Source organism: Acinonyx jubatus, chromosome A1, assembly GCF_027475565.1.
Source record: "Acinonyx jubatus isolate Ajub_Pintada_27869175 chromosome A1, VMU_Ajub_asm_v1.0, whole genome shotgun sequence".
NCBI classification, from domain to species: Eukaryota; Metazoa; Chordata; class Mammalia; order Carnivora; family Felidae; genus Acinonyx; species Acinonyx jubatus.
The window spans coordinates 134,252,514-134,264,871 of NC_069380.1; the positions used below are offsets into that span (position 1 = coordinate 134,252,514).

At 41.5% G+C, this 12,358-nt stretch overlaps 1 protein-coding gene and 1 non-coding gene across 4 annotated transcripts in view; one reads left to right on the top strand and one right to left on the bottom strand.

Moving 5' to 3' along the window:
• The window catches only part of CDK7 (cyclin dependent kinase 7), an 87,509-nt gene that overhangs the window by 65,653 nt on the left and 9,498 nt on the right, over positions 1–12,358 (top strand). The window lies entirely within an intron of this gene.
• LOC113595008 (U6 spliceosomal RNA) lies at positions 8,278–8,384 on the bottom strand. The gene has a single exon (XR_003415483.1). It is a non-coding gene; the product is annotated as a U6 spliceosomal RNA (small nuclear RNA).

Consider the following 12,358-nt stretch of genomic DNA (forward strand, 5'->3'; position numbering starts at 1 on the left):
TGTCTGTTGGAGCAGCCGTGGATGAGAGCATGGCACTCACTCCAGCTCATTCTCCTGTGCAGGCCTATCTCATCTACTTGCCTGGGGTCACAGCCCCCATGGCTGTCCCTGCCTGGCAGCATGTGTTGCAGGCATCACCTGGGCCTTGGGGAGCAGCAGGCTCTGGTGGCTGGGCTGCGTGGCTAAGAATATTTTTTAATGTGCCACATAAATTCAGGTATCATGGTCTGGTCTTTCTAGCCTTTCTGCTATTCACAGTTAACATAATGAGCTTTCCCATGATCCAATACTCTTACTGTTTTAAAAAATGTAACTTTGGGAACTGGTGGCTGTATACTCTCCCCTTTTTTATATACTTAACATTAATAAACCAAACTTGACTTTCAGAACACGTTTCTTCTAAGAAAGGAAAAATGTTAGAAGTTACTAATGTTCCACTCAGCCAGTTTTAAATATATTCAATGTTGACAACCAGGGAGGCCCGGCAGGATGTGTGACAGAGAAGGCTCTGACTCAGGAGGTCTGAGTTCAAATTTCACTCCACCAAGTGCTGCTCTGTGATCTCAGGCAAGTCATTTAACTTCTCAGAGCACGTTTTCCAATCTCCAAAATGAGTTTAAGCATTACTACTTTATAGGGTTATTTTGGGAACCGTTGATATATTTCAAGTCAATGTTTATTGAATTAGAGTTTGGGAGTATTAGTCCCATTGTTAAATGGGAGGATTGGACAAGATGTTTTGGTTCTTTAGGACTCTAAAATTATGGTTCTGGATCATCTTTTCCCAGTGTGTGCCCCATGGGACACTAGTTCTTTGGACTATTAAGTGTTGCTAGGAATAAAAGGGTCCTTCTGGTTTTATTTTTCTATGCTAGTAAAAGCTTTGCATGACTGGCCCAAAATTACACAGGTAATGGAAGAGCCAGAACTAGAAGCCATATCTCTGGCTCCTGGCCCGGTGTTCTGGTCGCTTGGGAAAGGCCACAGGATGAACCAATTACAGACAGTGAGCAATCTTCCTACTTCTGCACTAAAACAACTCTCTGAAAAGGGACCACTGACTTCCTAATTGCTAAATCCAAGATCTAGTCTTGCTCCTCGGTCTCCTCCACCTGTGCAGAAGCTGTGGCACTACTGATCTGCCACGCCCAGGCCCCTGGTTGACCTTAGCCCCTCAAACCCTACAGGAATGAGGAACCACCCCATGTCTGCCTGCTCAGGCTCCTTTTCCTCTTCCTGTCCTGCTCTGTATGTTTGGCTTCCACTATTAAACACACTTACACATTTCCAGCTGGATATCCTGCCAGCAATTCAAACACAGCTGTTCAGGGGCGCCTGGGTGGCTCAATTGATTAAGCGTCTGACTTCAGCTCAGGTCATGATCTCGCAGTCTGTGAGTTCGAGCCCCGCGTCGGGCTCTGTGCTGACCGCTCTGAGCCTGGAGCCTGTTTCAGATTCTGTGTCTCCCTCTCTCTCTGACCCTCCCCCATTCATGCTCTGTCTCTCTCTGTCTCAAAAATAAATAAACGTTAAAAAAATTTTTTTTAAATAAAAATAAATAAATAAATAAATAAATAAATAACACAGCTGTTCAAAAACAAACTCACTGCCCTCCCACTCCCAACCTAGATCTATCTCATCCTGAGTCCTCTATTTCTGCAAACGTTTCAACCATGCTCCAAAACACCCAGGTCCAAAACTTTGGGATTTCTCTTTTCCTTGATCCCTTCAGATGCCAAGATGTCTAGGCGCACAAAATCTCCTGAAACCATATCCTTTGGATATTAACTTCACAGCCCTGGCTGGATTTCTTATTACCTCTTCCAGGTGAAACCAATAGTCCCCAAGCCATCCTATACACTGCTGCTCCAAGCACAGATCCAGAGATGCCCCCCTCTTGCCCTAAAACATTCCATGGCTCCCATTCCATAAAGTGTCACCCTATTATCTACGAGACTCATTTTTACTTCACATGTCAGCTGTCACTGCTTCCTGGACATGTTCTGTGCTTCCATTAAGAAGGACTGCACCGGGGTGCCTGGGTGGCTCAGTTAGTCAAGCGTCCGACTTCAGCTTGGGTCATGATCTCTCTGTTTGTGGGTTTGGGCCCCACATTGGGCTCTGTGTTGACAGCTTAGAACCTGGAGCCTGCTTCAGATTCTGTGTCTCCTTCTCTCTCTGCCCCTTCCCAGCTTGCACTCTGTCTCTGTCTCTCTCAAAAACAAGTAAACATTAAAAAAAAAGGACTGCACCTGTGCCCAGGCCTCCTCAGAGCAATCAGTCACCTTCAAGTCTGCTGGTGCTCATCTCCACGCCAGGAACGCTGACTCCTCTGTAGTCCCCCACAGCTCATGACAGCCACTCCCCCCAGCAGCCTTCCTGACACCCCTGAGCCAGACGTGATCTCTGAGCTTTCCTAGCTCTGTGTTGTACCTTTTAATTTTTTTTAAGTTTTTATTTATTTAAGTAATCTACACACACAACACGGGGCTTGAACTCATGACCGCTCTCACAGAAGACCCAGGCAGGCATCCCTGTACCTTTTTAATAGTCCTTTTTCCTGACATGTGTATTACACACGCCCCTACAGTAGCTCGATGTATCCTTAACTCACTGACCTGTCCAAAGAACGGTAACAGACCGAAATGAAGAAACAGACTCCTGCCCAGAAATCTTGGACTAGAAGCATCCACACCCACTAGCCTGACACTTGCCCTAGCAAACACAATGGTCAAACAGACACCCAATTCCTGTCAGGCTTGGCAAAGAGGAACTAACTTGAGCCCTCCCTGGTGAACAATGGCCTGCTACACAACACTGCAGCATTATGTTTTTAAACTTTTTATGAAAATAATTTTAGATTTACAGTAAGTTGCAAAGATAGTGCAGAGCTCCTGTATACCCTTTGCTCACACTCCTCTAATGTTAACATTCACCAAAATTAATAAGTTAATATTGACACATGGAATTAACTAAACCACAGACTTTATTGGGATTTCCGCAGTCATTTCTACTGATGTCCTTTTTCTGGTGCAGGACACGTATTTTTAAGGCTCAATACTAATAGGAAAAAATAATAAAGGAGGAGAGGGAAAAGGCAGAAACAGATTCTTTCAAACCTATTACATTTTTTTTTTTTTTTTTAACGAGACGAGACCATTAAACTAGCGTTCAGGGGAAAAAAAGCAGCCAGTGGGCCAACTTGTACACAACCTGCCGGGTTTGCACGAATCTGCGCAGCCCGGGTCCCGGGTCCTCCCCACCCGCCGTTCCCACCAGCCCTGCTTGACCACGCGCCCCCGCAATGCCCGTCGCGGGGACCGGACCAGGGGACGGAACCAGGGAATCCCGCCGGGCGCCCAGGACCCCCACCGCCCTCGCACCCCACCAGGCGCGCTCACCTGGCGCCGAGCCTCCCCGCCGCGCGCGTCGCCGCCCTCCAGCCACGTGACCACGCGCGCCGCCGGGACCGGAAGGAGGGGCGAGGCCGCCCGGAGCCTGCCCCGCTGGTCTGGTCATCTGCCTGCGTGAGCTGGTCGGTTGGCGCGGGAGATGTTAGCTCTGTCCGGCTGCAGAGCCCGAGGTTTGCCCCCTACGAGCCACCGAATTAGAAATGTTAGCGCGGAGACCGAGAGACACAACAAGACCGCGGGCGCTCAGTAAAGGTGAAAATGAGATGGTGCAAGCATGAAGTGTGTAGGGGGTAAGGGACAGAGGGATCCGAGCTGAATCAGTTCAGCGGCGCAGGTGGACCGCAAAAGTAGGCTTTCCGTACTAAGAAGCGAGGAGGGATTTAAGGGCGAGAGGAACTTCTGGGGCAGAGGCGTGGCTGTGGGAAGGAACAAGAGGGGGGCGGAAAGAGCTGCCACTGGGAACTGATTCCGTGGATTTCTAGAGGGGGGCCATCCCCCACCCTCCAGAACGTTCAGAGTCCGTAGTGATGAGGGAGCGTGTGGCAAGCTGAGGGCTATAACAGCGCGCACACACATACCCTCACACACCCTCCAAGGTGGGATATGTGTGATACTCCTCAGATGCCCATGGCTACCCAAGACCAAAGGAAAGGAAAGCAAATGGTTGACTGACTGATAGAGATCACAGTTATGCAGGACAGGAGCCTCCTTCATTTTACAGATAATTTAGTAAACTGCAAGGAAAACACAATCTTATCCATAGTCTAATCTCGAGAAACCTATAGACTCCGTTTCCTGGAGCCTTAATATCACCCTCATCAAGATGAAGGGGTTTCAAGTGCTTGCCATGGTGATGTGCGAAACAAAGGCAAATGAAAAATTCCCGTATTGCTTACGGCCCACTGACAAGTCCTTGAAGTGGGCAGAGTGACCTCCTTTTAGGAGCTCAGCTACCTCAATGATGGTACTTTGCTGGGGATAAAAGGGAATCTTGCTTAACATTATCCTGCCCCCTGTCCCTAGGATCCTGTGAGTCTTCTTAAACACATAGAAATTCCTTTGCAAACCTCTTTTATCTTTACCCCCTTCCCCCCAAGTATATGTTGGCAATTATACTCCAAGCATATGGCTCCTTATACATATTTGAAGGGTCTCATGTCTGAGGTTTTACTTAACAGTAATAAATGTTTTTCTAACAACAGCTAGCCCCTCAAGGTCCTGGAAACCTTGCTTCCAAAACACTGTCCCTAACCCCATCCCAACCTGAAGGTATATAATCAGTCACTCCTCACAACCCCAGTGCAGCTCTTTCTGCCCACGGGTACTGTCCCCGTGCTTTAATAAAATCACATTTTTTGCACCAAAAACATCTTCAAGAATTCTTTCTTGGCTGTCACCTCCAAACCCCGCCATCACTTGAAACCCCATCAAATAGCTTCAGTGCCTGGGTGAAATGATTTTGATAGTATTTCCTAATATCAACATAGTTGAAATAACTTTGGCTGGATTTAAAGATTATTCTGGATTAGAAACAAACAAGTGAACCCTTCTTTGCCTTAGTAGACTTCTTTTATTCTTCCTCTTCTCCAGATTCAGCCCATACTTCCCTTAACCACCCACTTCCCCCAAGTAAACATACCCTACTTATATGGAAAACCAGACTTAGAACAAGATCAGTTATAGAACAAGATCAGTGCTCTGTGGATATTAGATGCTCAGAGATTTAAGATTATCTTAAGAGATTTAATGTATTTATTTTATTTTTAATTTTTATTTATCTTTTTAATTTACATCCAAGTTAGCATATAGTACAACATTGATTTCAGGAGTAGATTCCTTAATGTCCCTTACCCATTTAGCCGATCCCCCCTCCCACAACCCCTCCAACAACCCTGTTTGTTCTCCATATTTAAGAGTCTGTTATGTTTTGTCCCCCTCCCTGTTTTTATATTATTTTTATTTCCCTTCCCTTATTGTCATCTGTTTTGTATCTTAAAGTCCTCATAAGAGTGAATTCATATGATATTTATCTTTCTCTAATTTTGCTTAGCATAATACACTCTAGTTCCATCCACGTAGTTGCAAATGGTAAGATATCATTCTTTTTGATTGCTGAGTAATACTCCATTGTGTGTGTGTGTGTGTGTGTGTGTGTGTGTGTGTGTGTGTATGCATATATATATATGTATATATATATGTGGGTGATGTATATATACACCGCATCTTTTTATCCATCCATTGATGGACATTTGAGCTCTTTCCATACTTTGGCTATTGTTGATAGAACTGCTATAAACATTGGGGTGCATGTGCCCCTTTGAAACAGCATACCTGTATCCCTTGGATAAATACCTAGTAGTGTAATTGCTGGGTCGTAGGGTAGTTCTGTTTTTAATTTTTTGAGGACCCTCCATACTATTTTCCAGAGTGGCTGCATCAGTTTGCATTCCCATCAGCAGTGCAAAAGAGATCTTTTCTCTGCATCATTGCCAACATCTGTTGTTGCCTAAGTTGTTAATGTTGACCATTCTGACAGGTGAGGTTGTATCTCATTGTGGTGTTGATTTGTATTTCCCTGATGATGAATGATATTGAGCATTTTTTCATGTGTTGGTTGGCCATCTGGATGTCCTCTTTGGAGAAGTGTCTATTCATGTCTTTTGCCCGTTTCTTCACTGCATGATTTGTTTTTTGGGCGTTGAGTTTGAGAAGTTCTTTATAGATTTTGGATACTAACCTTTTATGTGGTATGTCATTTGCAAATATCTTCTCCCGTTCTGTCGGTTGCCGTTTAGTTTTGCTGATTGTTTCCTTCTCTGTGCAGAAGCTTTTTATTTTGATGAGGTCCCAGTGGTTCATGTTTGCTTTTGTTTCCCTTGCCTCCGGAGACATATTGAGTAAGAAGTTGCTGCAGCCAATATCAGAGAGGTTTTTGCCTGCTTTCTGCTCGAGGATTTTGATGGCTTCCTGTCTTACATTGAGGTCTTTCATCCATTTTATTTTTGTGTATGGTGTAAGAAAGTGGTCCAGGTTCATTCTTCTGCATGTCGCTGTCCAGTTTTCCCAGTACCACTTGCTGAAGAGACTGTCTTTATTCCACTGAATATTCTTTCCTGCTTTGTCAAAGATTAGTTGGCCATATGTTTGTGGGTCCATTTCTGGGTTCTCTGTTCTGTTCCATTGATCTGAGTGTCTGTTCTTGTGCCAGTAGAGATTAATATATTTATAATTTTAAAGTCAATTTGCCTACTATTCTAGCATGTTCAATAGCTTTGCAAACCAAAAATAGTTTTTCTTCACTTAAAACTTTGACCGATTTAAAATAGACTTCTTTAACCTTAAAAATATTTCAGAACTTTCCCACTAAAAATATTTTAACTCTGTTTTCTTTATCAGACTTCTCCAGAAAGCATAGATTTGAATGCATGCATATTAAATTTTTATTTAAAAAATGCATGAGTTTATTTATTTTTTAATATTTTTATTTATTTTTGAGACAGAGAGAGAGCATGAGCAGGGGAGAGGCAGGGAAAGAGAGGGAGACACAGAATCTGAAACCAGCTCCAGGCTCCGAGCTGTCAGCACAGAGCCCGATGCGGGGCTCGAACTCATGGAGTTTGAGATCATGACCTGAGCCGAAGTTGGACGCTCCACCGACTGAGCCACCCAGGCGCCCCTGAAAAAATGCATGAGTTTAAAGTTGGCTTTCATCACCCTTTATGTGCAATGCTGCTAAACTATTGCATAATAAATGTGCGGTGAATGTCTTTAAAAAAACTTCTATCTACCAATTTGAGTACATTTCATTCTTTTCAAGTTTATTTATTTTGAGAGAGAGAGAGAACACACATGTGCACAAGTGGGGGAGGGGCAGACAGAGAGAATGAGAGAGAATCCCAAGCAAGTGCTGTCAGCCCAGAGCCCACCACGGGGCTCAATCTCAATCTCAAAAACCAAACCGTGAGATCATGAATGGAGCTAAAACAAGTCAGATAGTTAACCGACTGAGCCACCCAGGTGCCCCAAGAGTATCATGTATATTTTATATACAAATCTCTTTCATATGTGTGTTTACATTTCTCCTAATCTGTGGCTGCTGCTGTTCTTAAGTCTTTTTTTTTAAGCAGGCTCCATGGCCAACCTGGGGCTAGAACTCATGACCCTGAGATCCAGTTGCATGCTGTCCCGCCTGAGCTAGTCAGGCCCCCCCAGTATTAGGTGTCTTTTGAGAGGAAGAGTTTTAAATTTTGAAGTCAAATTTATTGATTCTTTTTTCTTTGGTTTGTGTTTTTTGTGTTCTATCAGATAAATCTTTGCCTAATCAAAGAGCACTAAAATTTCTTAGTATGTTTTCATCTAGAAATTTTATATATTTTAGGTTTTACACATAGGTCTCTGAGACATTTTGAATTAATACGGTATGTGGTTAAGTTTGAAGTTCACTTTTTTTTAAATTTTATTTTTAAGTAATCTCTACTTCCAGTGTGGGGACTGGAACTCGCAACCCCAAATCAAGAGTCTTCTGCTCTACCAACCGAGCCAGCCAGGTCCCCCGAGGTTCACTTTTTTGATATGTATACCTATTATTTGTCAAAAAGTTAGTTTCCCCATTGATTTTCCTTTTGCACCTCCATCAAAAATCGCCTGTATAGGCATGGATTTCTTTCTGGACTCTCTTTTCTGTTACAAGATCAGATCTATGTGTCCATCATTGTAGTATGCCACATTGTCTTGCTTTAGTCTTTATAGCAAATCCTGAAATCACGTACACCAGGGTTGTTTTTAACTTTGTTCTCTTGTTTCAGCATTGTTTGGTTACTCTAGCTCCTACATGTTTCCATATGTGTTTCCAGCAATTTTTCTTTTTATTATGGAATGCTTCACAAATTTGCATGGCATCTTTGTGCAGAGGCCATGCTAAAGTTCACTGTATTGTTCCAATTTTAGTGTATGTGCTGCCAAAATGGGCACTCAGCAACTTTTACTTTAAATTTTTTTTTTAATGTTTATTTATTTTTGAGACAGAGAGAGATAGAGCATGAACGGGGGAGGGTCAGAGAGAGAGGGAGACACAGAATCGGAAACAGGCTCTAGGCTCTGAGCGGTCAACACAGAGCCCGATGCGGGGCTCGAACCCATGGACTGTGAGATTGTGACCTGAGCTGAAGTCGGACGCTTAGCCGACTGAGCCACCCAGGCGCCCGGCAACTTTTACTTTAGAAGAGTATGCTGGTATTTTGATTGGGGCTGGATTAATAGATCAACTTGGGGAAAATTGTCATGTTAATAATATTGAATCTTCGATTTCATGAACATGGTTTATACATCTTTTTTGGATCTTTGATTTCTTTCATTTGAATTTTCAGTATGCAGATCTTGCAAATATTTTGTTAGATTTAACCTAAGTAGGTCATGTTTTTGGTACTATTGTAAATGGTTTTGTTCTAATCTTAATTTCCAATTGTTTGCCACTGCTATATGGAAATGCAGTAGTTTTTGTGTATTGGTCTTATATCCTGTGACTTTGTTAACGTCACTTATTAGTTCAAGTAGTTTTTGTATGGATTCTCTTTGGAATTTTTACATAGATTATCATGTTACCTGAGAATACCTTATTTTTTTCCTTACAGCTCTGTATGTCTTTTATTTATTTTCTGCTTAATGCACTGGTGAGGATCCCCAGGATTAGCAAATGATCACTTGGCTTTTTATTTGCCAGCCTCGTGTAACAAATTATATTTTTTTGAATCCTCCCTTCCATAATAATAAATTCCTTAGACAACAGACCTGTGAATGGATTTCAAGGGTCTTTGAGTCTTTGAAAAACATAAACAGTATTTTACATTAATATGTATATCTGTATTACTTAGAGGAAGTGGGTTCGTAGCTTATATCAGACTGTCAAAGGGATTTATGTCATCAAAAGTGTTAAGGAACTAAATTTTAAATAAAAGCCGATTTATACATATAAATAGGTATATATAAATGATTTTCAGGATGTTGTTTTTCACTACTAAGAACAGGGATGCCTGGGTGACAGAGTCAGTTAAGCATCCGACTCTTGATTTTGGTGCAGATCATGCTCTCACAGGTTATGAGTTTGAACCTTGCGTTGGGCTCTCAGCTGACAGCGTGGAGTCTGCTTGGGATTCTCTGTCTCTCTCTCTTACTGCCCCTCCCCTGCTTGTCCTCTGTCTCTCTCTTTCTCTCAAAATAAATAAACATTTAAAAAAGAAGCTACTAAGAACCGTGATTCTTTTTTTACCTTGGACTCTCCCCCCTCCATAGGAAAGGATAAGTGCTTCTTAGCAGTTTTTACCCCTATGACTTTTTTTTCTTAAGATTTTTAAAAAAATGTTTATTTTTGAGAGAGATAAAGAGCAAGCAGGGAAGTGGCAGAGAAAGAGGGAGACAGAGGATCAGAAACAGGCTCCGTGCTGACAGCAGAGAGCTGATGTAGGGCTCAAATTCATGAACCCCGAGATCAAGACCTCAGCTAAAGTCAGACACTTAACTGACTGAGCCACCCAGGGACCCCTGACCCCTATGACTTTTTGTTAGAAACTAACAAATTTAAATGTTGGTAGGGATTGGTGGTAGGACATTCAAAAGAAATACAGATGAAGTGAGGCTAAACCCCTTTTAAACGCCCACAAAAATAAAAAATATACCAACAAGAGTGGGCATAAGGAAAACAATCAGCGGTTATACATACTTCAAAGCTTGTTAAGGTACTCACGAGGAACAAAGTATATCTTATTAAGAAGTCTTATTTACAGAAACATAAAATGATTTAAAATTTAGAACACTTTTTATCTCAGATTTGTTTTATTATATATTTTTTAATGTTTTATTTATTTTTGAGACAGAGCATGAGCAGGGGAGGGGCAGAGAGAGGGAGACATAGAATCTGAAGCAGGCTCCAGGCTCTGAGCTGTCAGCACAGAGCCTGACGTGGGGCTTGAACTCATGAACCGTGAGATCATGACCTGAGCTGAAGTCGGACATTTAACCAACTGAGCCACCCAGGCGCCCCTCCTTAGGTCTATTTTAAACCAATCTACTTAAGTTAAAAACCAAACAAGTAGGTTGAATAAAACCAAAGAGAAACAGTAAATGGGGTTATTTCTACAACCTCCAAATAATTGTAATGACATGTTAAAGCACTATCACTAGTTTCAAATAAAAACCTAGAGCTGAAATGAGTATATTAATATTTAATTTAATTATATTCATATTTAATTAATATTTAATTAAAATTCCCAAAAGGTGTATAGCTCTGTATTAGATTCCCTTTTAGATAATAATCTCCCTTCTGTTGAAGGAAAATCTTTGAGTCAGTTTTACTGTTAAGATAATTAGCAACCACTTGATAATTTAGTGAATTCTAGTAATGAAAAGAACATTGTCTTCTCAAAACAGCCATTAATATTACTAAAAATAATAACAGTATGTGCCAAACACTGTTTATTTAATCCTTACAATAGCCCTATGATGTAATTATCCTCATTTTATATGTGATTTGACTGGATAGCACCTATGTGCTATTATCTTAGTCTGAGTAATTCTCTTCTCTACCTCTAGACTCATCTTCAAAGCCCTGCATCCTATAGCATTTATCCTTTTCTGATATTCATAGTAGGAAACAGTTATCTCTTTTATTCTCTATGTTAGAATCTCCAGTAGGGCATTTGACACAGTCTACCTGATTTGTCTAAAGGGTCCATTTGTATGTATATCTTCCTTGTATACTAGGTTATGATCATCTGAAGGTCAAGAACTTGAGGCTTTCCCCACCAGTTATTTGGTTGGAGTCTTGCATGTATATAATAGGCAATATATGATTATTAAAATGAATCTACTAAATGTTATCTTTGCTTACAATTTACTCAGGAATTTACTGCACAGATAAACTTACTCATGTGCCAAGTTCCATGTACATTAAGCAGTATAACTTAATGGGTAAGAGCCTGCTAAGATAGACTCCTGACTCTGATACTTCCTAGCTGTGATCTTGACTGTGTCACTTCATTCTGTGCCCTGTTTCCATCACCTGTAATGGAAATAATAATACCTACCTCAGATGGTATCATGTGGATTAATAGAGTTCACTTTTGAAATGTATTTAGGAGTGCTTGGCATGTAAGATACATGTAATATATATATGTAATATACATGTTATTCTTTCTTACCCTTTTTTTTTTTAAGTTTATTTATTTTGAGAGACAGCGTGTGAGCAGGAGAAGGGCAGAGAGGGAGAGAAAGAGAATCCCAAGAAGGCTCCTTGCTGTCAGTGCAGAGCCTGACGTGGGGCTTGATCCGATGAACCATGAGATCATGACCTGAGCTGAGATCAAGAGTCAGAGGCTTAACCAACTGAGCCTCTCAGGTACCCTTCTTTCTTACCATTCTTGGCAACATTGTAATAGTAAAAAGCTGGAAACAACCTAAAAGTCTATCAGTAGGGGACAGATTAAACCAATCATAGCATTCCTATATGGACTTATGTGCAAACTTTAAAAAGATTAGGGATCCAGGGGTGCCTGGCTGGCTCAGTTGGAAGAGCATGTGACTTAATCTCAGGATCGTGAGCTCAGGCCCATATTGGATGTAAAGATTACTTAAATAAAACTTAAAAAAAAAAAAATTAGGGATCCAAAGATGTATGAATGACTACTAGGTACATCAATAGTCATCAGGGAAATGTAAATCAAGACTAATATGAAATATTACTATACATGCACAGGATGGCTATTAGATGAATAAGTGTTCATCTAGCAGGTACTGGCATGGATGTGGAGAAATTAGATCCCTACTGCGTAGACAGGGGGAGGGGAATGTAAAGTAATGCAACCATTTTGCAAAACAGTTTGGTATTTTCGCAAAAAGTTAAACTCAGTTGCGAAAGGACCCAGAAATTTCCCTCTATACCCAAGAATTGAAAA